This window comes from Columba livia, chromosome 4 (assembly GCF_036013475.1).
Source record: "Columba livia isolate bColLiv1 breed racing homer chromosome 4, bColLiv1.pat.W.v2, whole genome shotgun sequence".
Taxonomy (NCBI): domain Eukaryota; kingdom Metazoa; phylum Chordata; class Aves; order Columbiformes; family Columbidae; genus Columba; species Columba livia.
In genome coordinates, this window is record NC_088605.1 from 73,020,396 (window position 1) to 73,043,738 (window position 23,343).

Genomic DNA, 23,343 nt, shown 5'->3' on the forward strand with positions numbered 1-23,343 from the left:
GTCCAGGCCCCAGCTGGAAAACAACCTTATGGGTAGTTGTTCTTTACAGCACCAGCGCTCTGCATTGCCCATGGGGAGGGGAAAGGTGATAAAATAGATGGGTTGAAACCTGAACTTCTGGGGGAGTGGAAGGAGGTGCAGACCTTTGTAGACGGTTTTTATCTTTTTTTTTAAATTATTACCCTACTTTGGGGGCATTTATTGTCTCAGCAGTGCTATTGCTTCACTTGTGTCACAGGAACGTATAGATGCTTCAGTACCGTCTCATCCTGAGTGGTCTGTAACATACATTTAGGAGGAAAAACGCTCTCACAAGTAACTCAACCCCCAAAGCTTGCTGGTCATTCACCGTTTCCATGTGGCTGAATGCTCAGTGTGGTGACACCGGTGGCACCCCAGAGCTGGCAGGAGCAGGCTCTGCCTGAGCAGGGCATCCCTGTTAATTATCCTCTGTTAATGTTGTTGCTGCTAATAAAACAAAGTAAAGGGGAGGAGACACCAATAACACTTGGCTGAGAAGCCTTACGAACCCTTTGCTCTGTGCTTTTTGAGCTTGGAATAGTTTATTATTGCTCTAGCTCCTACTCAAATGTGGGACAGTGCTCTTATAGATGCTTGTTCAAGAACAGATGAAGAAAACTCCTTGGTATGTCTTCTGTGTGCAAGTTTAACTTGTTGCATCCATATAAATGAAACCTACTTTTGTTTCAAAATAAGAAGAAAAACCCAATCCAACCACAGCTGTCTGTAAGAATATGAAACGTTTCTTGTAAATAGTGGAGGTAAAAGCCTCTTTCATTCACGTATGGAGAAAAAAAGCTGAAATAATTTTGCTCTGAAGAAAGCACTCTCCTCTGTCTCTTGACCTTCCCATAGAGAACAAGCACCACTGTCTTGCTCCCTAAACATAATCTTCTGGGAAACCATGAGAACGCAAAATCAAGGCAGTGTCCTCATGGAAACTGGTTTTGTGCACTAAAATATAGTGGTTGCCACTGGTGCCCGCTATAAAATTTTTATATGTAGAAAGTGGCAGGCTATCACACTTTTTATATATGCATATATAAAAGTGACAGGCAGAGGAATAGGATGCCTGAAGCTGTAGGATATGAGTGTTACAGGCCACAGTCCTTTTTATTTTTTATATTTTTTATTTTCCTCTCAATGAGAAAAGTTTTCTGTCATTAGCTCAAAAATGCAATACAAATACTTTCTTCTTTCAAGGACTGAACACACCAAGAGACCTTAGTGCTTTCACCCAGGCGTTTAGCACTGCTGCTCTCTGTTTGCCAGGTAAATCCTCACAGTTTTTGAGAGTTGGCTGAAATGCTGTTTCTAGCTTTGCAGTTACCATCCCTTGTTGTCTTAAAAAACTTAGAGCCTGAATGCAGAAATAGAGGAGGTAAAGGAAGGGATTTACCAAGAGACGTAGAAGAACAGCAGCTGTCCATCTAGTCCAGAGCATCATCACTGGTAGCAGCAGCACTGGAAGCTTCCAGAGAATAAACGAGAATCCCTTACATAGGGAAACCTGCTATATGAGTTCACCACCTGTCCTCGAAGACAGATGTATTCCCGGCCACCTTGATTTGCCCGTGGCTAGCGGGATTGCTGAAATTCCTGCAGTAGTCCTGGTGTCCAGAAGGTCCTTGTTCCTGTTCACCACAGAATGTGCAAGTGGCTGTTGCAACACGTTACGCTGATGTGGTGGCGATGGTGTGTGTTGGACTGCCACGTGCTGTCACAGTTCTGTGCCCTGGTATGAAGGTGGCATTTGCAGGTTGTAAAGCTCTCCAGTTTTGTTAGTTGTGTCTTGAAAATTCTATTTGTGTGGAAGCTGAGTAATTCAGGTCCTAAGGTCAAGTGGAGAGCGGTTTGTGTTGGGGGAGACGTGGAAATCCCAGAGGACAGCACAGGTACAAATGTCTTGCTGATGTTTCTGTGACCTGCTGGACTTGGCTCTGTGTGCTGTACATACACATCCTTGTCTGGGATACCCCAGACAGAAGTGTGTGACATCTATGTGTGTGTACACGTCCTTGAGCACACAGATGCAGAAATAAATATACTTTTGTGTGCATATTCAAACTGAAGTTGTTTCCAGCCACCTGCACATACTCTGAGCTGTGGCTCTGCTTCTTCCCTTGGACAGCAGGTCAAGACTGGCATTTGTGTGACCTGGAGTCCAACGTGGGACAAGCTCCATTGGGAGAGGACCTCTGGAGGCTCTGCAAGGAGCATCCGGCTCCTCCGACACCTGTCACTGCGAGTGCTGGATTTACACCTTGCGGTTTGTTTGAGGAAAAAAGTCAGGGAGCGATAAAGTAATAATCTGAGCAGAAAAAGAATTGTTATCAGAAAATTATTTGTACTGTAGCCTTTAAAATAAATATCCCAGCTATTCCTGTGCTTTACAGTGTCATTTCTAACTCTAAAAAGTCAGTGTATAAATCTAATGGAGTAGCTATTCATAAAAGTTCAGCTTGAGTAATAAAAGTAACAATTTTCTGTAATGATATTTTATAGATTTGAATAAGACGTATAAAATATTTTTGCTTTTACAGCATATGTAAAGGGAGTAAGAATACTATGCTCATAAAACAGGGATTACTTTTAAATTCTTAAAATATTTCTAGACCAAAGTAAATAGTACTCATAATTTTTTTTTTTGAAAGAATGATTGAAGAAAACTTTTCAAATATTTCATAGGAAAACAATTCTCCTGCAGCTTCAGAGAAGACATAACACACTTCTTTCTCTCATCTTTTAATACGGGAAGTTCACAGGGTCTCTTTCCCCTTCCTAGTGCGTGTCCTTCCCTCTGAGCCTTCAGCCCAGCTCTTTGCCAGCACGAGTGTGATACACGTGAGAAGAAGTTGGGCTTTTATTCCCCGTGGAGTAATTTTCACGAATGCCAACAGAACGTTGCAAAGAAGAGATTTTCATCAAGTGCGGAGGAGAGAAAACACAACCCAGAAAGGTAAGAAGCCTGGACTTCCGATTTGTTTTATAGTGAGTCAAAGGAAAAAAAATGCCAAGTTTTTATGAGTTTCTGTGGATTGTGCGTGAGGTAGGTGAGCTCAGAGCCCAGCTCTCAGACCCGACCCTCCGGCAGAGTGGAGGGACAGCGTGGGTTGTCACCAGCGCCTGAGGACCACGCTAACCAGCCCCTGTGGCAGTGTCCCCTGGGACAGTGCTGTTACCTTCAACGATGGGGTTGTCAGACCACTATTGTGCTCAGTGTCCAGTCGGGCCACGTGCCCAGCAGTGGCATGGGGACACTGGGAAAGTCGGATTTGCACCGCCTGGGGCTTCCCACGCAAAGGGCGATGGGCAGCAAGGCAGCACACTGGGGTTGTACAGCCATGAGGGTGCCAGTTCCCTGCCACAGGGCTGGGGGTGTAACCTGTAACCCTGTGGAAATGCAAAGCCCCATTAATGTAAATAGCTCCAGTTTGAAAAGCCTTATGAAAGAAACAGGAAAAGGCGTGGCATGTATATAACCGTTTCTAAACCTATTCCTATAGCGTTTCTATAAGGCACCGAAGAGTTTTAAGTTTTTCCCTTATCAACAAAATACATTTCAAAATCACTTTGTCCAAATGTGATTTGAGCTACCTTCTGTGAAAAGCGGAGGAGCGCGATTTGGTTAAGTGGTTAAAATAAGCCATAAAAGAGACGACAGGAAGAATGGCCACGTGTGGGGCTGGCGCCCAGACGCTGCCCGGCACGCTGGTGTGTGGCCAGCCACAGCCCCTGCCGTTCAAGCCTTTCCGCAGTGAGCCATGTCCTATTTGTTTTCAGTCACAGCCCAGCAGGATCAATTAGGAGCTCAGCAAGCCCATGGAGTCGTTGGGCTTGGCCTCACCACCTACGTGACAGCCTCTCTGTTGGTGTTTATTTGCCTGGTCCCTACTTGCTGCCCGCAGCTTGCTGAGCAACCAAAGGGGCTGTGCAGGGCTCAGTGTTTGCACCCAGGTGCAAGGGGTTCATAGTAAATCTTGGGGTATGCCACATATGGTATATCCATAAATACATATATCTATAGGAAAATGAAAAACAGTATGACTCAACACAGAGAGTTTACGCATATTTGTATTGACTTGTTTATGTATTTACATCTACAGCTCGGCTCCTGTAAGTTGCTCAGAAGGTATCGTCATCACATTGTCTTCAAGTAAGTACCAAATACAAAATCCTTCATGATAGATATCTCTGTACATATATTTCTGCCATTATACAACCAAAGGTATCTTTTTATAAGGCTTTTCAAATACGAAAACCTGCAAAAACCTTACAAACAACTCATTCAAGGGCTGCTGGCAGCAGATAAGCAGCAAGCTGATGACAGACTAATAATTATAAGTAAACCATCTTTTGGGTCAAGCACCAGGTGGCATTTTGGGGGTAAATCCTAAATAATGTTGGGCAAGTTGTTGTGCTGTAACAGAGGCTGCAGTTCAGAGTTGGTGCTGTTGAGGACTTCACGGTTTAAATATTGGCTAGGCCTGATTTTTTATTTTATTTTTTTTATTTGACAGTTGGCATATTTCTAAAAAGTCAGTGCACATTTCTGAAATTTCATTGCACATCCATGCATCATTACCTGTTTTCTTAAAGCTCGAGGGAGATGATATTGTTGGGGGTTTTCTCTCATGTAGGGAGGCGAGGCAACGAGGCGTAGCAGAAGTGAAGGATGGCCTTTGGGAGAGCAGCAGAGCTTTTCTGAAGCACAAGACTTTGGTCCAACTGAAAGTCCAAAACAAAGGAGAATCTCTGTCTCTCTGCCTCTCTCTAGCTGTACCTTGGTAATGAAAAGGAAGCAGCAAGGGAAGGGAAAGGAAAAAAAAAAGCTTACTATTTTTAAAACCTGATCCAAAGTTGAAGAGGCTGGTGAGCAGAAGCAAATAATCCTCAGAAATGCCTGACTGCAGTGCCAGGTTGAAATATTCTAGGATAAACAAGATAGAGGAATATTTTTACCAGTAAATATTAGAGTTGAACGAGACTAGTGCGTCTCAAAGAAAATGATGGACAAATGCTGCAGGGCATGCTGAAGAAAATAAAATGCGTACCCTTCATCCCAAACCCATTCAGCTAGGGACCATTTTAGGAGTCGAACAAAGTTCTCCTGAGTTTTCTCCTTTGCCCTTGTTCTTTCCTTTTTCAATAGCAAACCAAACCCACAGCAGTGTCTCTATTGTTTGTTCCATGGACTGAGAACTCCTGGTCTGCAAGAGCGTAGCTTTTCTCCTGAAGGCTGAGCTTTGTTACTTTGTTGAGGACTGGACATGTTACTGAGCTTAGGGCTTACTCTGGAGCCTTCATCAGTGGTGGGACTTAAAGAAGAAGATGGGGAAAACCCTCTGTTTTAGTAAGCTGGGACATGCACGTAGCTCCCCCAGCTCGCTCTCCCAAGGCAGCTGTTCCTCAGAACTGGTTCTAACTTATTCCGTATTTTGGCAATACTCTTTAGCCATGACTGAAGTTAGGTGTGGGAGATCTGGGTGCTGCTTCAGTCTCTAAACTTGGATGGATTTTTTAGCGGGGGGAGGTAGTGGGGTCATGTTATCCAGCTTTTCTCTAAGCTAGTTTCTTGTTCTGTGGTTTGGCCTTGCATCCCCTACTCCTATCAGGGACCAAAGGCACCATGGTAGAAAACCCATCCTGCAGTATTTTGCAACTGGGAAATACTTTTGCCACATTCTTCTGAGTTCTCCAGATTTCAGGAAAGCTTAGGATAGCTTTTTTTTTTTTCTTTTACATCTGGGCTGAAAAGACACCATTAACCCTTTCAGCTCTCCCTTTGCTTCCAATTAAAGGGAAAACAAATGATTCCTTCCCACCTGCCAGACCCCTCCTTGCCACCAGGTCCAGGCATTTCCCCTTGTGCATCGCAGGCAGAAAGTTGAGCGAGATCTCAGGTGGTCCGTGGAGCGGTGCCCACCTTCTCGCAGCTTTCCTGAGGACGTGGCAGACAGAGACCACATCTGCACAGCAGCTTGGGAGGCTGCTGCTGCTGGCCCGGCCAGGGAGGCTCGCCAAACGCAGGCTCCACGTGCCCCTGCCTACGTGAAGGTTAATGCAAACCTGCGAGGTGCCCGATCGCATCTGGCCCTTGTGTCTGTGCATCTGTCTTCCCACCCCCTGATCTCCCTGCCCGTGCCAGAGCAGCCACCCTGCGGTCCCCGCGCTCCCCGGGGCCGCGGAGGTGCTGCAGGAGTTATGTTACACACATGCCGAAAGCCATTAATTAAATTAGAGATCTCCAACGGGGGCTGCAGAAGCAGCTGTGTCATCAATCATTGTGCCGCAGGCTGACACGCAGGCTGCATCGCATGGAGGGAATTTTTTTCTTCTTTAAAGCCAGCTGAGGGCTGTAACCAGGGGTCCTGTGGGGGCTGAGGCACCTGAGACCCCCGCACTCGGTGGAGAGGGGCTGTGGGGCTGTGGCCGAAGGGCCTCTGTGTTTGCTACAGTGCAAATTAATTGGCATCATCACAGGTCGTCCCATGGCTGCTCGTGTCCCTTTGCATTAACGTGCTGAAGGGTGACAGAGCTGCCAGCCCACCCGCCAGGACCCGGCCTGCGAGGAGAGGGAGACTGGGACCCTGGGGCTGAGCACGGGACCCAACCACACACAGAAAGAGCAAATTTGTGTTGTTTACAGGCTCTGGGCCACTCAATGGGGAACTTTCCACCTGCCTCCAAAGAGCTACAGCTTTTAGACAGTTAATCAAATAAGAAAGGCTGAGGGTACTCACTACACCCTTTGCAAATAGCAATCCAGACACAAGAGCAAATAATTTGTGTCAGCATGACAAGAGAAAATGGAATGTAAACTTGCTAAACAGCCAACAGATACTGGCTTTTAGATGTATGTTTTTCTGTCTCAGCCTGAGGAAAGAACCCAGGCAGGTTTAAATTTGGGATCCGTTTATATCGTTAAGTGCTTTCCCCCTCCCCTTGTCCCATACTGGTGGGGAGAAAGAGGTTTGCAATATCTTAACATTGCCTGGGTCAGCTTCTCCACATCCACCTCTCAGTACACTACCTAGAGAGGAAAGACAAAGCTTCAGCAATTTTATCCAGGCCTGTTTTGCAGTGTAGGTCATCTCAGCAGAGTGTGGAAACAATAGCATGTGCCAATCTCTCAGCGCAAATACTGACTTACAAATAATGAGCGCTCCTAGCAACCGCCGAGAGAACCGGTGAAACTTTTAACACGTTTTTTGTGGGGAAAAAAAAGGAGTTTTGCACCGGTGAAAAGTGGTCTGCATGTAGACAATCTGCAAAGAGAGAATTGTCAGATAAATTATTTGTATTGAGTAATTTGATCGGCTCTCCTTGGAAGCCTAATGAATAGGTGATTTTCTGCAACAGCTGCTGTTCAAACTCTCAGGCGTGAGTCCGCGTGGTCTTGCTGTTCAAAGGGAATGATTCTGCTGGCTTTTTTAAACCAAATTTTTAAAAAAAGTAAAACTAGGCCTTCTATTTGTCAAGGGGGAGAAAAGATGGATGGGAGAAGATTTGAGCAGGCAGTAAAATTATTGTGAAGGCCTAAAAATTAGTGGTAAAAAGGGTGATTGTGTGAAGGCACAGATAACTCACCTGTCACTGGGATTGCAGAAGACCAAACCACCGTGGCTGGCCGTGATGTAATTCAGACATGTCATCTGCACTTCACCTATGCTGCTAAGGAGAAGAAATGCCTCCCAGATGGGCTAGGAGGCTGTATGGCCCTGGGGACTCTGCTCCGGGTAGGTTATAACCATGCAGGAACCTTGGTCTGGAGCTACTCATCTCCACTTGTCTGTTTATATAAAGCCAAATACCATCTGTGTGTGTGTGTCAGTGCAGGGGTCTAGGAAAAGTAAAAGATCTTATGATGGCTTTGGGGGAGGTTGGAAAGGGTTAAATGCATTCTGCACTTGTACAACAATTTGCCACTCATGATATTTCGTCTGTCATCTGCATTTATCCAGAGGGAACCAGATTTCTTTCTGCATTTACGTTAGCGCATTCCCGCCCGCGGTAGGCAAAGGCTGACTTGAACCTCTTTTATAGGTGATATTTACCTGTGTTTTTCTCCATCTAGGTCTAAATAGGGTAAAGTGTGATCTGCCAACCATAACAAACTGATTTTTTCCCCCAGCAGTGTGATACAAAGGCAGGGCTCGGTGTGCCTGCCTTGCTCCCTCCCCCTGTAGACACTCCCCTCCTTCGGGACGCTTCACTCAGGTCATCTTACAGTTCAGCACTCAACTTCCACACACCGGGCCTTTTTGCACCCAGAAAGTTAGATTTTGGGGGTTTATTCCGTTGTTCTCTGCATAATCTATTTGGAAACTTAGCGGTTTACTTCTCTTGCTCTTTTTCTTCTTTTTATTATTAAGGCAATCAAGAGGAGACTTGCTGTATGAACAGTGTTAAGTATGGAGTATATATTGAGGTGAAGTGAAAGGTATCTTAGATAGCAATTGTCGCTGAGGTGTCTTTGCCTTGTGTTTCTGCAGGAGTACATTTAAGCAAGATACTGCAATAGGAGACAATGATGGTGGCCCTCATGCAGGCATGCATGTGTAAGGAAAATAAAACACCCCCAAAAAGCAGAGGAAGCAGCCAATAATAATGAAGAATTTGGTGGCGCTCTCTTTGAGTAGTGCTTACCGCTGTGAAGACCAGCTCTTTTAGGATGCTTTGGTGCTGAGTCCAAGGTAGGTACCAACTCTTTGCGAGGTCATCACGATTTCTGCCTGTGGTTAAAGACTATGGGGGATTAGGAATGTGGCGAGGAGCCCAGAGCAATGCTGCAGCCCTCCCTCTTGCCCCAGGACTGCAACACCAGACTGCAGTATCGCTTTTCTTTTGGGATGGAGGCCAAGTCCTCGTGCCATGGAAATGGAGGTGAACACACTGGCTTTGCGCGTGTTGGCTCCAGCCTCTTGTGGCCCAGTCTGCCTGGATGTTGCTCTTCTGTGGGACACACGGTGTCTGCCCCTCATTTGGTTTGTGGGGGGCTGAGAAACACCTCAGCCATGATGGGGGCTGGTGCTCTGAGGGGACCGTTTGCACCCAGTTTGCTTTCATAGCTTCTTGTGACGTTTGGGCTGAGCTATGGAGAAAGCCACGCGTTTCCCTACTGACCCATTGCACAGTGAAATCCCATGCTCCTGTCAGTTTTGGGGCAGAATCTACTTAGTTTTCTGTGAAGGTCATTTGGCATGTTGCAACAGCATATTGAGTAGTTTGTATTTAATCCAAATTAGTAAAGTTAACCTATTGATTACATGTATGTTTCTACTGAAAGTTTTCTTAATTATGAAAAAAGCGCCTTTTTGGTTTTAAAAAAACCATGAATTTAAAGTTTGTTCTTGTGAAGAATTTTGTTTATCTTAATCTCAACAAAAATATAGTCTTTGATGTCATTTGCAAAAATTGTCTTCCTTTGAGTTTCAGCAACTCCATTTTGGTCTGAGCGCAGCCAGTGAGGAGCACAAGTCCTGCTGTACCTGCTCACTAAATCACCTTTGATCACATTATCTTTTGGAAAAACAACCTCCCATCCCATCTTTTTCATGCTCCTCTTGTCAAGTTACTGCATAAATGTACCAAGGAAGGGCTTTGTGACTACCAAACCACCCGACTCAGCCCACCATCAGTTCCACGTAGGCCGACTGGGAGCCTCAACACAGCAATGCTGCAGCGCTGGATTGAATTTTTTAACAAGAGGCTAGCACAAGCTCAGAAACCATCCTTAAAACCACCCCACACTCAGATGGCTGCCAACCCAGAGACAGGTAAGCCTTATGGCCGAAGGAGCAGATGCCAAAAATTTGTAGCAGGGCAGCATGTGGCACTTGGGGGCAGAGAGGCCGGTATTGCTATAAGTAGAGTTGTCTTTGTCTCCACCATCACCAATGTGTCCAGCCAGGAAAAGGTGATCTTCTGTGGGTTAAGACTAAAGACAGGAAGCTGGGATTATGAACAAGACAGGGATGCATTGAGATGCTTGCATAGACAATGGGTTATGGGTATTTAGACTTGTATTCATAAATAGGCTTAATCGTGTCTTTTGAATTAGCATCCCCATTTGGCATCTGCTAATACCTGTCCTCCTACTGAGTGCAAGTGCAACACATTGAGTTTGACACTCACCTGATGAAGTCACCAACTTATAGCAATTACAAGTTGTGGGTTGAAACCATGTGCAGACCCAAGAGTCATGTCCCCAAAATGAGGACCTGGATATTAAAGCAGCATTTGCATGTTGTTATTATCGCATCAGCATCAGTACATATGTGTGACATATATAATAGCAAAAGCGGGTTGTAACAGCAGGTGGCACCTGCTATTCTCTGTCGCGTGAGTCATGTTTTGGTTTTTCTGTGCATTTGGGTTGATACATATATTTTCTGAATAACTGGGATACTCTTTCAGAGAGGAAGAAATTTCTGCATTCCTAGCATCATCTGTGTACAGTGCCCTTTTTTTTATCTGGGCTGATTAAGATTCACGTTTCTCTCCTCCGAAAGTGCTCTCTGAGGTTCCTATTTACACACGATACAAGATCAATGGGCTAATAATTAAGGCGGTAGTGTGATGCTATTTCAGGTCTGTTGGCTGTTTATTTGAAACAGCTGTCTATGAATGCTGGCTGCATGATACAGAGGTTGCCACGGTTAAAAACTGTGTTTACTGAGTGCTTGGTAAATAGTTGCACAACTTTCTGTGTAAATGCCAAATAGCACATTAGAGTTTCTCTTGGGCAGTTTCACTTAAGCACAAGCCATCTCCCCAATTTCTTTAACTGTACTGATCTTGTTTGCTGGCACACACCTGTACAGAGTGAAGCGAGAAGGAAACGTGTCACCAAGAAAGGACTGAAATTGTGTTTATCCCAGAGAGGTGAGGACTGAGAGGAGGTGTGAAGCCGGTCTTCACAGAGATGAAAGGCCACTGCAAGGGAGCAGGGAATTATCTCCTCCATCTCTGGTGGCTGGGAGAGAAGCAGTGGTCTTCAGTCGCCACAAGGAAGACTCAAGTTAGGCGTCAAGGAGAGACTTTGTAATGGTAATGATGGTGAGGCAGCAGTCTGTGGAGGCTGTCAAATCTCCATTGCCGAGGATCTCGAAAAGTAGATTAGATCTAGCTTTGGCAGGAATGATATACTGTAACTAATCCAGCATTAAATCAAGGAAACAGGCTGGATGACCTCTTGAAGTACTTCATAGTCCGTAAGTCTATTTATGCCTTTAGTATTTGGAGGTAGAGTCTGATTAAACTGCGGAATACACCAAGCACCGGAGCAGCTGCTGCTTCCCTCCATAGCTGGGTGCGAGAGGACCGGGCGGAGCTCAGTGGGAAGCAGGTTGCTCCAGCAGAGGACGATACCAATGTGCCTGCACTACACAGGTCTTAGCTTGGCTCTTCAGAGGTGGACAGAAAGTCAGTGGGGGCTGCTGGGCTTTCCCAAAGTGGTACCTGGTGCCCACTGGAAAATCCCTCTCACATCACCTATAGTGGGTCTGAATCCCACTGTGGGGCACTGGGTACCTGCCTGTGCCAGCAGCACATTCATGCTCTTGTCCTCCTTGGGGCAAGGTGGGGACCATGAATCTTGCTTTGTGTCCCCCGTTCTGTGCACCTCATCACGGGCAGGGAGACACCGGTCCCAGTACTTCTGCTCTTTGTTTCCCATGCTCTGACTCAAGGATTTGTTAAAAAAAAAATAATACAGATATATATATATATATATAAGCAACAACAAATTCTAAGAATTTGTTTGTTGGTTTTTCTCCCAAACAGCATGTGCTTTCATTTCCAGGCCTTCCTTATTTGTGTTTGGTTCTCCAGATGTAAAGCCAGACCCATGTGGTCCAGCAGAACAGGTTTTTCTATTTTTCACATCACTGCACCCGCAGGAGGAGAGAATTTGGTATCACTCATGTTATACAGGGGAAAAGCCTTCCTATACATGCCATTTTTGAGAATGGAGACTGTTCTTGCAGTGATGCTGGAGGAAGAAATCTCCTTTACTTCTGCAAAGGACTGCTGTAGGCCCAGGTACTGCTGTGGGCTGGGAATGAGCAGGGGAAATGGGAAAGGCGAAAGCAAGTGGTAAAGATTGAATGCTGTAAAATGGATTAGCAGATAGATGACTTTTTGAAATGGAAAGGGCTCACTTCTCACAGGGGCCTGGATTTGCTTCTCTGCCATGCAAGTGCTTGCATAATAATAGCTAATCTGCATATGACAAATTAATAACATAGATTTAAGTGTTGACGAGGTAAAAAATAATCTAGATATTTGGCTCTCTTAGTTACCTCAGTTGAAAACCTTGGCGGGGGATCTGTGAGGAAATTAATAACATATACTGGAAGAAATGTTTATGCATGTGTGATGGATTTCCACATTATTTCTGTGGTGACTGCATTTTAGCCATATCTCTCCTGAAACAAGAGCCTGTCCTGTTTGCAGTGCTTTACAGAGCTGGCTTTATATACAGCCTCCTTCCTTTCAATATAATAATCCAAAGCTTACTGAGCTGCAAATAAAAACGCAACCAGTGTAAGCCAGTGTAGAAATTTTTCCTGAGTCCACAGATGATCAAAATGATATTGTTGGAGAGCGTTAGTTAAGCTCATTCCTGTCAGCAGTTATTCTAATGCTCAGTAGCTGGGGTGTGAAAGAGTTTGGGCAGAGGTTTGGGCCTGATCCTATCTCTATTTTTCCCAGCTTCTCATAGCAAGAGTTTTTGATATTGCAGTCACTTCTGTGTTACCAGATCTGGCATCTCAGCTGGCTAATTTGTGCCAGTGCAGTTTTGGGGATTAAGGCAGTAATTAGAGGCTGGTGCTGGGCTATATCCCTAATTTTCCCCGATTCTGTAGTGGGTTTGGAGCCTTTTTTTGAGGTCCTCGCTGCGACATGTGGCTGAGCTGCTGCTGGCATTGCAGCTACCTGGCTTGGGTGGATCCTTGTATAACACCGCAGCCACTGCAGAGCCAGCTGAGCAGCAAATTACCGGGAGCTCATTTCTGCCATGGCGGGAGATGCCGCCGGCTGGCTGCCCATTTCCAGCCTCGCAGCAAACATGACAGTCAACACTGTCTGCCTTACTTTGCTCCAGCTCTCGGGCCATTAAGAAAACACATGAAAATGTGGATCGTTAACCCACAGATCTCAAAAGATAGAGTGTTCATTATGTAAACTTCACATCGGCTCTATGTGGTGGTGGCTTTGTAGCAAGAGAAAAGCGCAAATGAGGTAGTTATTTTGTGATTTATTTTTTTTTTACCCCCCCCAAGTTATATCACTATCCAATATCCCAGGCTGGCCTGATGGCCCTGACCGAGGATGATGTTTTGTTGTGAGAGGCTGTGAAATTCTGCCTCTGGAGATTACAGTCTAGAAAGTCAAGCAGATAGAAGCAAACAAAGGATGGAGGAGAAAGTCTTAGCAATTTACTCTTGTAAATATCTGTACTTGAATAAGCTGTGCTTATCCAGTCAGGGTACTGACAAATCAGGTGAGCTACGGGCCCAAGGAAAAAACAGCTCAATTTTTAATATCAAATACTCTAAGCAGTAATCACAGTGAGCAGCTTACCAGCAATTTAGTCTGGAATATGTTTGCATTGCTTGTCAGATAATTTTGAGCGGTGGACATATTCATGAAAATTGTCATCTGTTTCAGGACAATTCATGAGCTGGCAAAAGGACTAAATTCAACAAATTGATTCTCCACCACAAATAGTTCAACCAGAACTAGTTCCTCGTGATAAGGCATTGCTCATTTCTAACTCAAATAAACGTGCTACAGTGCTATTGCATTGTTTATCATCAGAAATTTTGACTTCATAAATACTGAATAATGAAATCGAGATTGCGTAAAACTTCCTGCATATGGAAGAGTTCTGCATCACTTGGACCTCCTCTTCTACTGCTCTTCCAGGGTGCCATCCTGTTCCTTGGAATGGGGACAAGACTAGGTGAGATTAATAACTGAAAGTACATCCTTTGCCACTCTCACTTCTTGCCATTGGGGTAGGTGCTGACACAAATTTTGTGTCCTTTGCTGTAATGCTATGTGCATTTTTTTTTTTAATTCAGATTATTTTGAAAGATTAGATGGAGGGATTTTTGCCACAGATGCCAACTGTACCTTACTGTACCACTGTTGGCACCCAAGTGACAATAGATACCGGTTATTAACTAAACACTTATCCTGGGTTCATCTTCCCAGAGTTCTGTAAGGAAAGGTGTATTTTGCCGAAGCGGTTACCTGCTTGGGGGCTCTTCCCATCGTAGCTCACCCAGCCCATGGTGACTTGTACCATGTTGAACCCGGTGGGTTTTCCTGTTTATCAGGCAGTTTTTGCCTTGAAACTGTGAAGAGCAAGATAATTTCTTAGAGGGGAGCTGAGTCGTATTTGCTGGAAGTGAAAGCCTGTTTTTGGGAAATGCAGTTGATGGGATTAAGTAGGTTTGGCTAAAAGTGTGAAGCACTATTCTTGCCAGTAATGTCTTTCCCCACAGTGGAGAGAAATGAGCATTTAGAGCCTAAAGGGGACAAAAGATGCAGCCACCGAAGCCATATCATCACAAACCTGGGAGAGTCCCTTCCCAGGCTCAGGGCCAAAAGAAACTGGTGTGTCCATGACCTCTCCTTTCTTCTCCTGCAAATCCAGCAAACAAAACTTAAACCCCTGTTGGACAATTTTGGGTCAATGGCAACTTATTGTCTAATAGCTGCAGGACTAGATCTTACCTGAGGAATGTTTTGTTCAGATATAACACTGAAAATAACTGTCTTGGCTGGGGTAGTCATTACACGTAAATACTTTCTCTTACACTCCTATCATATTTGCATCTGTTAGTACTGCTGGCTGCCATCTGAGGAGTCCTAAGGGCTGTAGCATTGTGGGGAGGGATATGCTGATCAGCTCTTACCCAGAAGTCAAGCTTAAGTCATTAAGGATCATGATTTTCACTTACTTTTATCTCTCTCGCTGTTCTCTTTTGGCAGTCTATGCAAAGGACCAGGACCACTGATACCCTTTGGGTCTGTTCTCAGCTCCAGCCTCGCTTTTGGGAACAGCTCACATCCCTCCCAAATTGTTGCTCAGGGTGGTGTTTTTTGTTGATGGTGGTTTGTTAGTTTTTGTTGGGGTTTTTGTGTTTGTGCGTGTGTGTTTGGTTGTTGTTGTTGGGCTGTGGGGTTTTTTTATTGGCTCTCCAAACATGTTAAAGTGTCATTAAGACAAATGGCAAACATTTCTCCTTTTCTCACATCTGTCAAAACTTCAAAACCTACTTTCCTGACATTTCACACAGCATTTTTTATGTATCACTCAAAGGACGTGGAATCCTAATGAGTCTTGCTTCCATGATTTTCATCTGCCATGTGCTGCTGCTGCTGTATAATACATTAACAAAAGGGAAGTGAGGGAACACGTGATATAAACAGCTGTGAGGTGGGAGAAGAGGGAAACAGAACTAGACTGGTACCCACAGAGGGTTTGGAGATGCTCTTTGAGTGGTGTATCCATGTATTACTACCAAGATAGCGTGTTCCTGAGCATCTGAGCAGAGTGTTTCCTCAACCTGCACCCCACCAGCAAGGAGGCTGAGCTCCTCAATAGTAAAGAAACTGAAGTCACCAAAGGAAAACTCTTTAAGACTTCAGAGTAACTTTGCACTTCTGGTGCCAGCAGAGTGTCAGGAACTGAAAGGGGCCTTCATTTTTGGCCATTAATTAAAAAAAAAATTGTTTCTGCAATTGCATACTTGGCCTGCAAATGTTAACTGATGTGCTTGCTTTTACTGTCTGTAAAAGAACTCTTATATAATAGTTTCTAAGAGGAGAATGAGAACAATACTTTTTCTCATCAAAACCAGAAGGAAAAATGTACCAAAGCTGCTAACAGCCTCCTTTATGGAGGAAAGAAGTGGACAGCTGTTTCTCTTGATTCAAGGCTGGGAAGCTATTGGTGCTGGCAGCTCAGCTTCTTCCCAGTTAATCACTACAATAGCCACCTCTGCCCCATCTCCAGGGGAAGGGAAAGACCTTTGCAAGGGGACTGGCTGGCCTGGAATAGTTTGGATAACAGCAATGTGGTTAACAAGATCCTAGGCAAGTCTCCAATAGTTTGTTAAAGGCTGCCTATGAGCAAAAGACCTATTTTCAATATAAGAGATGCTGAGGAACAGCTCTACTAGCAGCAATCTGAAAGCACACGTGAATTATGTAGGGCCAGGAAACAGTGTTTCACCTTGATTCCAGGATATCAAAAGACCTGGAGTTGGTCTTTACTGTTAATTTTGTTGAAAATATGGAACTCCGGGTTGGTACTACACAAATAAACAGAAATAGAACAGTAATGTTTGTTGTCAGAATAGAGCATGCAGTGTTTGAAATGGATGGTTCTTAGGCATTACTAGATTATGTAGTGGTTTTGATTTAGGCCAGAAGTACTATCAGAAAAAATCAGAAACACTAGGACTGTCCATGCTAGCAAACTCGCCAATAAAGGAAACTACATGCTGTTATTTCCTTGTCAACTTGTTTCAGTTTTAACATGGTGTACAAGGACCCATATATATATATATATATGTATCTCCATATGTCTATAGTGGTGCTGTACATACATACATGTCTCTTTTTATAGTCCTAACAGCGCACAGTGCCCCGTGTCCACCTGAGATGGCAACACAGCCGTTGCCCTTTATGCTGCTTCACAGCAGGGAAGGAGACTGTCACCTCCAGGTGACTTCCAGCTTCATGGGGCTGCTGGTGCCTCATGGCCCCTGCTCAAACCGCCGCAGCCCTTGTAAGCGGCCTCACAGGTCTGAGTCAGACGAGACCTGCAGCCTCCTTCCTGCCTGAGATGTGATGCACAGAACAAATTACCTTTCGCTGCCTCCCCCGAAGTCAAAGTTCATCTTTTTTCCAGCAGCATCAGCCAGCGGGAAGCCTAGATAATGGTTTGACATGGTAGGCATCAGCACAGAGAAACGCGCTTATGCCTGCTATGGAGCCTGGTACGGTTTTTCTAATATTACTTCAGAAAGTTTCCAAGTGAAGCAGATATGGCAGAAACTGATTAAAATTTGATTTTGCTTGCAGCAGGGGAAAGGGAAGAGGAAGATGGGTTAATGTGCTTTGGAGAAGATCCTCCAGGAGGAATGTTTACAGGTAGTCATCTGCCCTACATTTACCTTTCATGTTGGACGTCATCGTTCAATAAAGTGCCAAGATTTTCATTCACATCAGTGTGAGCTTTGGAGCACTCAAACTTCAGGAAATCAGCATGTATGTGGGGGGGAGGGCCCGAAATCTGAACTTAGAAGAATAGGTTTGTGTTTTTTCATACCATTGGCAAAATGTAAATTCCGTTGGTGCGACAGTCGCTCATTATCGCTGAATCAAAGAGCAGTCTCAGCTCCTGCTGGCATCTTATTTGACAAAAAAATAAGAAAATAGTCTCTTCTGTTGCACACATACATTGCTATGTGAATGGATGATGCTGCCTTGATGCTCATGTCTCACACTCATGTTCATTAGCTGCCCTGTTTTAGGACTGTTTCTATTAGGCAATAGGCTAGTAAAATCATTATTGTGCCAAACAAATTTAGCTCTTTGAGAATTAAACATATAAACTGCATGATAAAAATAATGGAGATTTCTAGAAATGGGAAAATCTGAATGAACTAGGTAAGATACCATGGTTTGAGGCTTCACTGTGGATAAATGACAGAGCTGAAGCGCACAAGTGAAAATAAGCAGAACTCTGTAAAGTGATGCTGATTTATGCTGAATGTCATATTACACTGCACAGTGCTACACTTGCTCCAAAAAGGCTCTTTAATTACAGTTGCTCATGCCTTGAAATCACAAAACTCAAGTACAATAGAGGTGCTCGCTGTTTAAGCAACATAAATCATGCTATTGAAGATGCAGTGCAAATCAGAAGTTCATCTAGATGATTTAGTAAGACTTACCTGTGATAATTATCTGTCTACTTAAGGCAAACAGTGTGAAGGCTTAAAGCGGGGGGGGGGGGTTTAAAAATTTTTATTAACACTATTATACTTTAAAAATATTTATTTTGTTATTTTTCCTTTCTAATGCATGCATAGTAAGTTGCTTTTGCTTGGTTTTGGTTTGTTTGGGTTTTTTTGCATACAAGCCACTTACCTGCTCTTCCCATGCTGTTGTCAAGGGTGACAACCTGTTCTGGAAATCTTCTCCTAGTTATCAGCCCTTCCCAAGGATCTGCAAATGAGGGCAACATCCTTTAACTGGTGTCCTAGTTCAAGAGTCCCAGGGGAGTGGGAGCACCTTGCGTGGGGCCGAGGAAGCCAGGATGAGAGTACTTTGGGAGTTTTGCCATAGAGGTCAGGATGGCAGCATCTCAGCTGTCCATGGCAATCTGGTGAGGAGAAATTGACTTCGGCAGTTCCGTCCTGTTCTTCCCATTGCCTGTCAGAAAGAAGACCCGTCCCCCCAGGTGTCACTGCAGACAGCCCACACTTGGGTATGGATAAATGGGGCAAGTGTGCAAGCCGAAACTTAGTTCCTGAATTAAATGCGAAAACTCTGCCCGTGATGGTTTGAGTGTCTTGGAGAGTGCAACCTAGGCCTTCGTTGCCTTTGTAAACTGCTGCCCCAAGCTATTTAAGCTAAAATAAATTATTTCCTTAAGAGCTTTTCTCCTACAGTTTTCAGGAGCTGGCACTGAATGAAATAGCTTAAGACAGACCCGCCCCCAACACACACAAAGAAAAACAAAACACAAACAAACAAACAAAAAACACCCCAAATGGGGCAGAATTTCAAGCGGAAGAACTGCGAAGCCCTCTTGAGCTGCAGCCACACAGTCGCACCCTCTCAGCTGTCCTGGCCCCCTCCCCTGCACAGTGTGCTGCCTGCTGTACTCCAGACGTTTTCTTCCTTTTAGACTGTGCCAATGCATTCATTAGGAGATCTCTGAAGAATTATTTTACATCTGATATCACCTCAGCCACCAGTTTCTTTCATACCTTCCCATGCTTTTCTTATGCCAGGCGGTCCCAAGGGAATTGAGTTTATTGGTGTAAGGCTGGACGGGCTTCGCTCCCCTGCCAAAAGCGCTTAAGTACTTTGCAGCCAGGATCTCCAGGATTCACTCATCTGGTCTGTCCTCCTGGGATGCCTCCTTGGTTGTCCTGCAATTCCTTCCCTTCCACCCTTTTTCTTCACAGAGAGCCAAGTCAGCTCTGTGCAGCCACGACTGAAAAATTCATTGCAGCCAACTTACTGTTGTCTTCAGCAAAGCTCATCATCCGCTTAGGAAAGTTCAGGGGCTGGGCAGATGGATATAAAGGCATGTTGGCTCTGCAAAGCATGTTTTGCAGTTATGAAGAAACTCATAAATATCACAAATGATTTGGCAAGCAAAAAGAGCTGAGTTCCATAAATGAACTATTTGTAACAAAAATCTGTGATCAACTCTAATATTTATTGAGAGAAAAGCATGAATTAAAAAAAAAAATTAGTTCTGAACTAAAATGTTTTCTTGGCAGATCTACATTATTTTTTTTTTTTAATTGTAACATTAATGGTAAAATATTAGAAATCAGTATTTTTTTCTAAACAAAAATAAGATATTGATAAGTATGTAAGATGTGAGGAGAGAAATGGTTTTTTCATATTACGGTGCCTTACCTCATTCCCCACAAACAGAGTATGTGTTTGTCAAAGACCTCTAGACTTACCGTTCTCAGAACAGCTAGATGAATGTGCCATAATTTACTATTAATAAGAATGTGGTATTTCAAGTGTATTATGTTGCATGGAAGCAGACATTTTGAAAATTGCATTGTAGCTGTTTGAAATTAAATGACTGATCTTCCTGCTGCCATGCAAAAGGCAGAGTAACTGAACTGCTTGATCCCCTTTGCAGTGATCTCCACTTTGTGGCTTCTGCCTTTTAGATGAGGCACTTCTTGTGGGGAGAGGAAAACAAACACAAACAAACAAAAAACACAACCAGAACTTTTTCCTCAATATGTGCTTTTGTAAAGCATCAGCTTTGCTTGCCACCCAGTCACAGGTGTTAAACAGGAGAAATTTTTATGGTCAGTATCCCTGGATGCATCTGCATGAGGGACTCTGAGATCAATGTATTTAACTGCATCCTCACTTGGAGTATTGTGCAGCAGAATGACACACAAGAAATGGCTTCTCTCCTGGAAAACCACCAGTTCATTGTAGTTCAGCTGTGAAACCTGGAGCCATACGTAAGCACTTATGCTCACTTGCTCTCTCTTGCTCTCCTTTTTTAATATCTTTCTGCCTTTATAGTGCCAAAGGAAATATTTAGTCAGAGCTGAGTCTCCACACAAAATACAAGAGGTTTGCTGGAGTCCCCTGGTGTGCAGGGAAGAAGCATCAGCTGATTGACCATGTCATTTTACCTTCTCCCAAGATTTCACAGCCTTAAATGTCTCTGTCTGTAAAGATCCTAAAGCAGGTGTAAATCTTTAAGGGAAAGAGGGGTGTGTGTAGAAGAAGCAGTAGCTGGATTCATAGGTGTCATTTCTGGATTCGAGAACATACATTTTGTGATTTTTTGTAGACCTGGGAGCAAGAAACTTTGAACACTTTCCCCTTTCCTTCCAAGGAGCCTCCATTTACCACGTTTCTGCCCTTTTTGTTTGGAAAATGCTCGCTGCTGTGTACGTCGTACATGCCACACTGCATCCTCGCAGCCACAGCCCTTTGTGCTCGGTGTTTGCAGATGGATGGCTTTTTCCATCATATATCACGGCTGTGACAGCAGACTGATGATCTACAACTCTGAGCGCTGTAGCTCTGATGTTCTGGCTGTGGCTGTAGTAATAATGTGGGCCTACTCCAGGGACAGCGATGCTGCATGGAGTTTTTTTAAAAGGTGAAGCAAAAGGCTTAAATCCCCTCTTGTTTCCTATCTGCCTGCCTCCCCAAAGCTGTTTCAAGGCCCAGATCAATGAGGGAAAAAAAGAAGAGAGATTAATCCATCTTCTGCGGAAATATCATCACTGGTGTGAGGGAGCTCACTGATTTAGATGCTGGACAGGACATCACCAAATCAAGCTTTGTAAAGCCAGAACTGGGCAGAAATGCAAAGCAAAGTCCAGCTTTCTGATCTCTTACACTGACAGGTAAATATTGTGATATCGGTAGAAGAACAAACTTGTCTTCTGTACAGTTGCAGTTTGATTGACTTTTGCAGTTTTTCCATAGGTTCGTATCTCTAGTCTTCATTAAAAATCCAGTGAGTTCGTTAAATCACATCTTTCCTAAGTAGAAAAACATTATTTTCTTCGAAAGGAAAAATAAACTCTTCAAATCATCACACCAGTTGCCCACAGAGGGTCAGAAATAATAAGGTCAAGGAAAAAAACTTGTGTCTTAATATTATTGTATTTCCTGGGTTTTAAACCATTGCACTGATTTAGGGTTGAGTCAGGACGTTTGATCGCTTGGGGACAGCAGCAATACCGAATGCAGGTCCTCAGCTGGCAGTCGCTCCCCGTCTTGCTGCAGGCTGGCCGCTGCCAAGCCAGAAGCCAGACTCCTTTCTCTCCATCTCCCAGGTGCTTTAACCAGAAATACATGGCTTGCTTTTGCCTGGCTGAAAGAAAAAGACCCAAATCTTCAGAAAGATTCGACTCAAGCCCAAGCCTCGGGTGTTGCAGAAAAGTTGGGAGCCACTGTCTGGGCTCTCTTGGCAAATCACTCTGTTACCTGTTCGATCACAGGGAGTTTTTCCTAATATTTAACCTAATTTTTGCCTACTGGAGTTAAAACTCATTAGTTCCTGTTTTGTCCTCACTGACTAATGAGAATGCTCCCAATCTTCTTTACAATATCCCTTAACGTGCTTGTAGACAATAATGTGTCCCTTCGGCCCTCTCTTTTCCAGCCCAAACATGCCTTTCCCTCAGAAGTCTTATTTTCCAAATCCTTTTTCACCTTTGTTGCTTTCCTGTGAGCTCTTCCCAATTAATCTTTAAAAAAAAATTGTGCCCGTTCCAAACACAGTGTGCCATTGCCTCTGTTGCTGAAGGAGAGCAGCATAATTAGCATAATTATCTCGACTGGTTTTCCCACAGCTTCGCTGTTAACCATTTTATTGCTGGGGCACCTTGTCCGGCTGGCAGCATGCAACCCCAGCCTTCTCCTAGTGCAGGTTGATGTAGGGTTTGACTGGCCAACTGTTCAGCTGGGAGGCATTTTTATAAGCTCCTGCAAAGGCAGATACCGCTTTTCAGGCAGATCTCAGCTTCAGAGAGCAACATGGAAAGTATTGCAACCTGGGAAAAGCCCCTGCTCCAAAGAAGCTCGGGGCGGTGGGTGGCTGCAGGAGGAGCTGGTGACCACGTTGGATGCCAGCCCGGGCAAACCTGGCAGCTGTGGCGATGCCTCCCCAGCGTGGCGCGGGATGGCAGGGCTGCCAGGCGCGATGGCTGCGGAAAACCTGCCGCCTCTGGCTGCCTGCGGAGAAGTTGGCTTTGAAACGGCAACGTCTGCGAGGAGAGTTCACAGGCTTTGCAAAGCGCTGTTACCTGGTCGTGTCTGTGGCGCCCAGCAAAGCCCATCTCAGCTGGCTGGATGCTGCATCTGTCAAAGCTGCAGGCTCACTTTGCTTTTAGGGTTTTAACGGTGACCTCTAGATCCCATAGCGAACAACACTCTTCCCAGCATTTTCTATTGCCACGCTACAGTGGTGCATTTCATTATTCTCCGTGCAGAACGTTGTTGAATCGCAGCGCATTTCTTCAATTTATCTCCCAAACACCACGTTATACTTTAATCCTGTCCTTCTTGATATTTGCATATCCTCCTTGCTTTGAATGGTACCTAAATAGAGGCTTGTTCTTAAAGGCACGGACAGATTTGCATGTCTGACTATGCCAAGAGCTGCTAATGAAAATACCAACGAGCATGGGGGAATAAACTCACCACCTGTGGAGTCTTGTTTGGCATCCTCATTCAGCCTAATAAAGAATCATTCATGTTTAATTGCTACATTTGATTGTTTAATTACAGTTATTTTACATGCCATCTTGTAGTTTTGTCTTGGCTTTAGACACTATCTGCTACCTTACTCTTTTTGAATAGTGAATTATACTATAATAGAAAATTATTTTAGTCAAAGAATTAGAACTAGGCCTTTAAATTGTAATCAGGATTTTAAAAAAAAAAATTGTTCACAAAACCCTTTCTACTTGACGTTGCTGTACAGATTCAAATCCAAGCTTTTTTCTGTGCAACAAGAATTATATGAATAACTCTCTTAAATACTTTTGCAGG

At 44.3% G+C, this 23,343-nt stretch overlaps 1 protein-coding gene and 1 long non-coding RNA gene across 10 annotated transcripts in view; one reads left to right on the forward strand and one right to left on the reverse strand.

Annotated features, from left to right (window-relative positions):
- CXXC4 (CXXC finger protein 4) overlaps positions 1-23,343 on the forward strand; it is a 102,294-nt gene that overhangs the window by 57,503 nt on the left and 21,448 nt on the right. The window contains exons 4-8 of one of the 2 annotated variants that reach the window (XR_010472580.1): positions 2,807-2,980; positions 4,128-4,177; positions 8,517-8,717; positions 9,454-9,800; positions 17,131-17,199. The gene's annotated coding sequence lies outside the window, so the exon portion shown is untranslated. The remainder of the gene's footprint in view (positions 1-2,806; positions 2,981-4,127; positions 4,178-8,516; positions 8,718-9,453; positions 9,801-17,130; positions 17,200-23,343) is intronic. The other variant, XR_010472581.1, reaches the window with a different exon arrangement.
- The window catches only part of LOC110356328 (uncharacterized), a 244,019-nt gene continuing 224,753 nt past the window's right edge, over positions 4,078-23,343 (reverse strand). For 7 of the 8 annotated variants that reach the window (XR_010472583.1, XR_010472589.1, XR_010472584.1 and 4 more), the window contains one exon: positions 4,078-21,661. This is a non-coding gene — a long non-coding RNA (uncharacterized LOC110356328). The remainder of the gene's footprint in view (positions 21,662-23,343) is intronic. The other variant, XR_010472587.1, reaches the window with a different exon arrangement.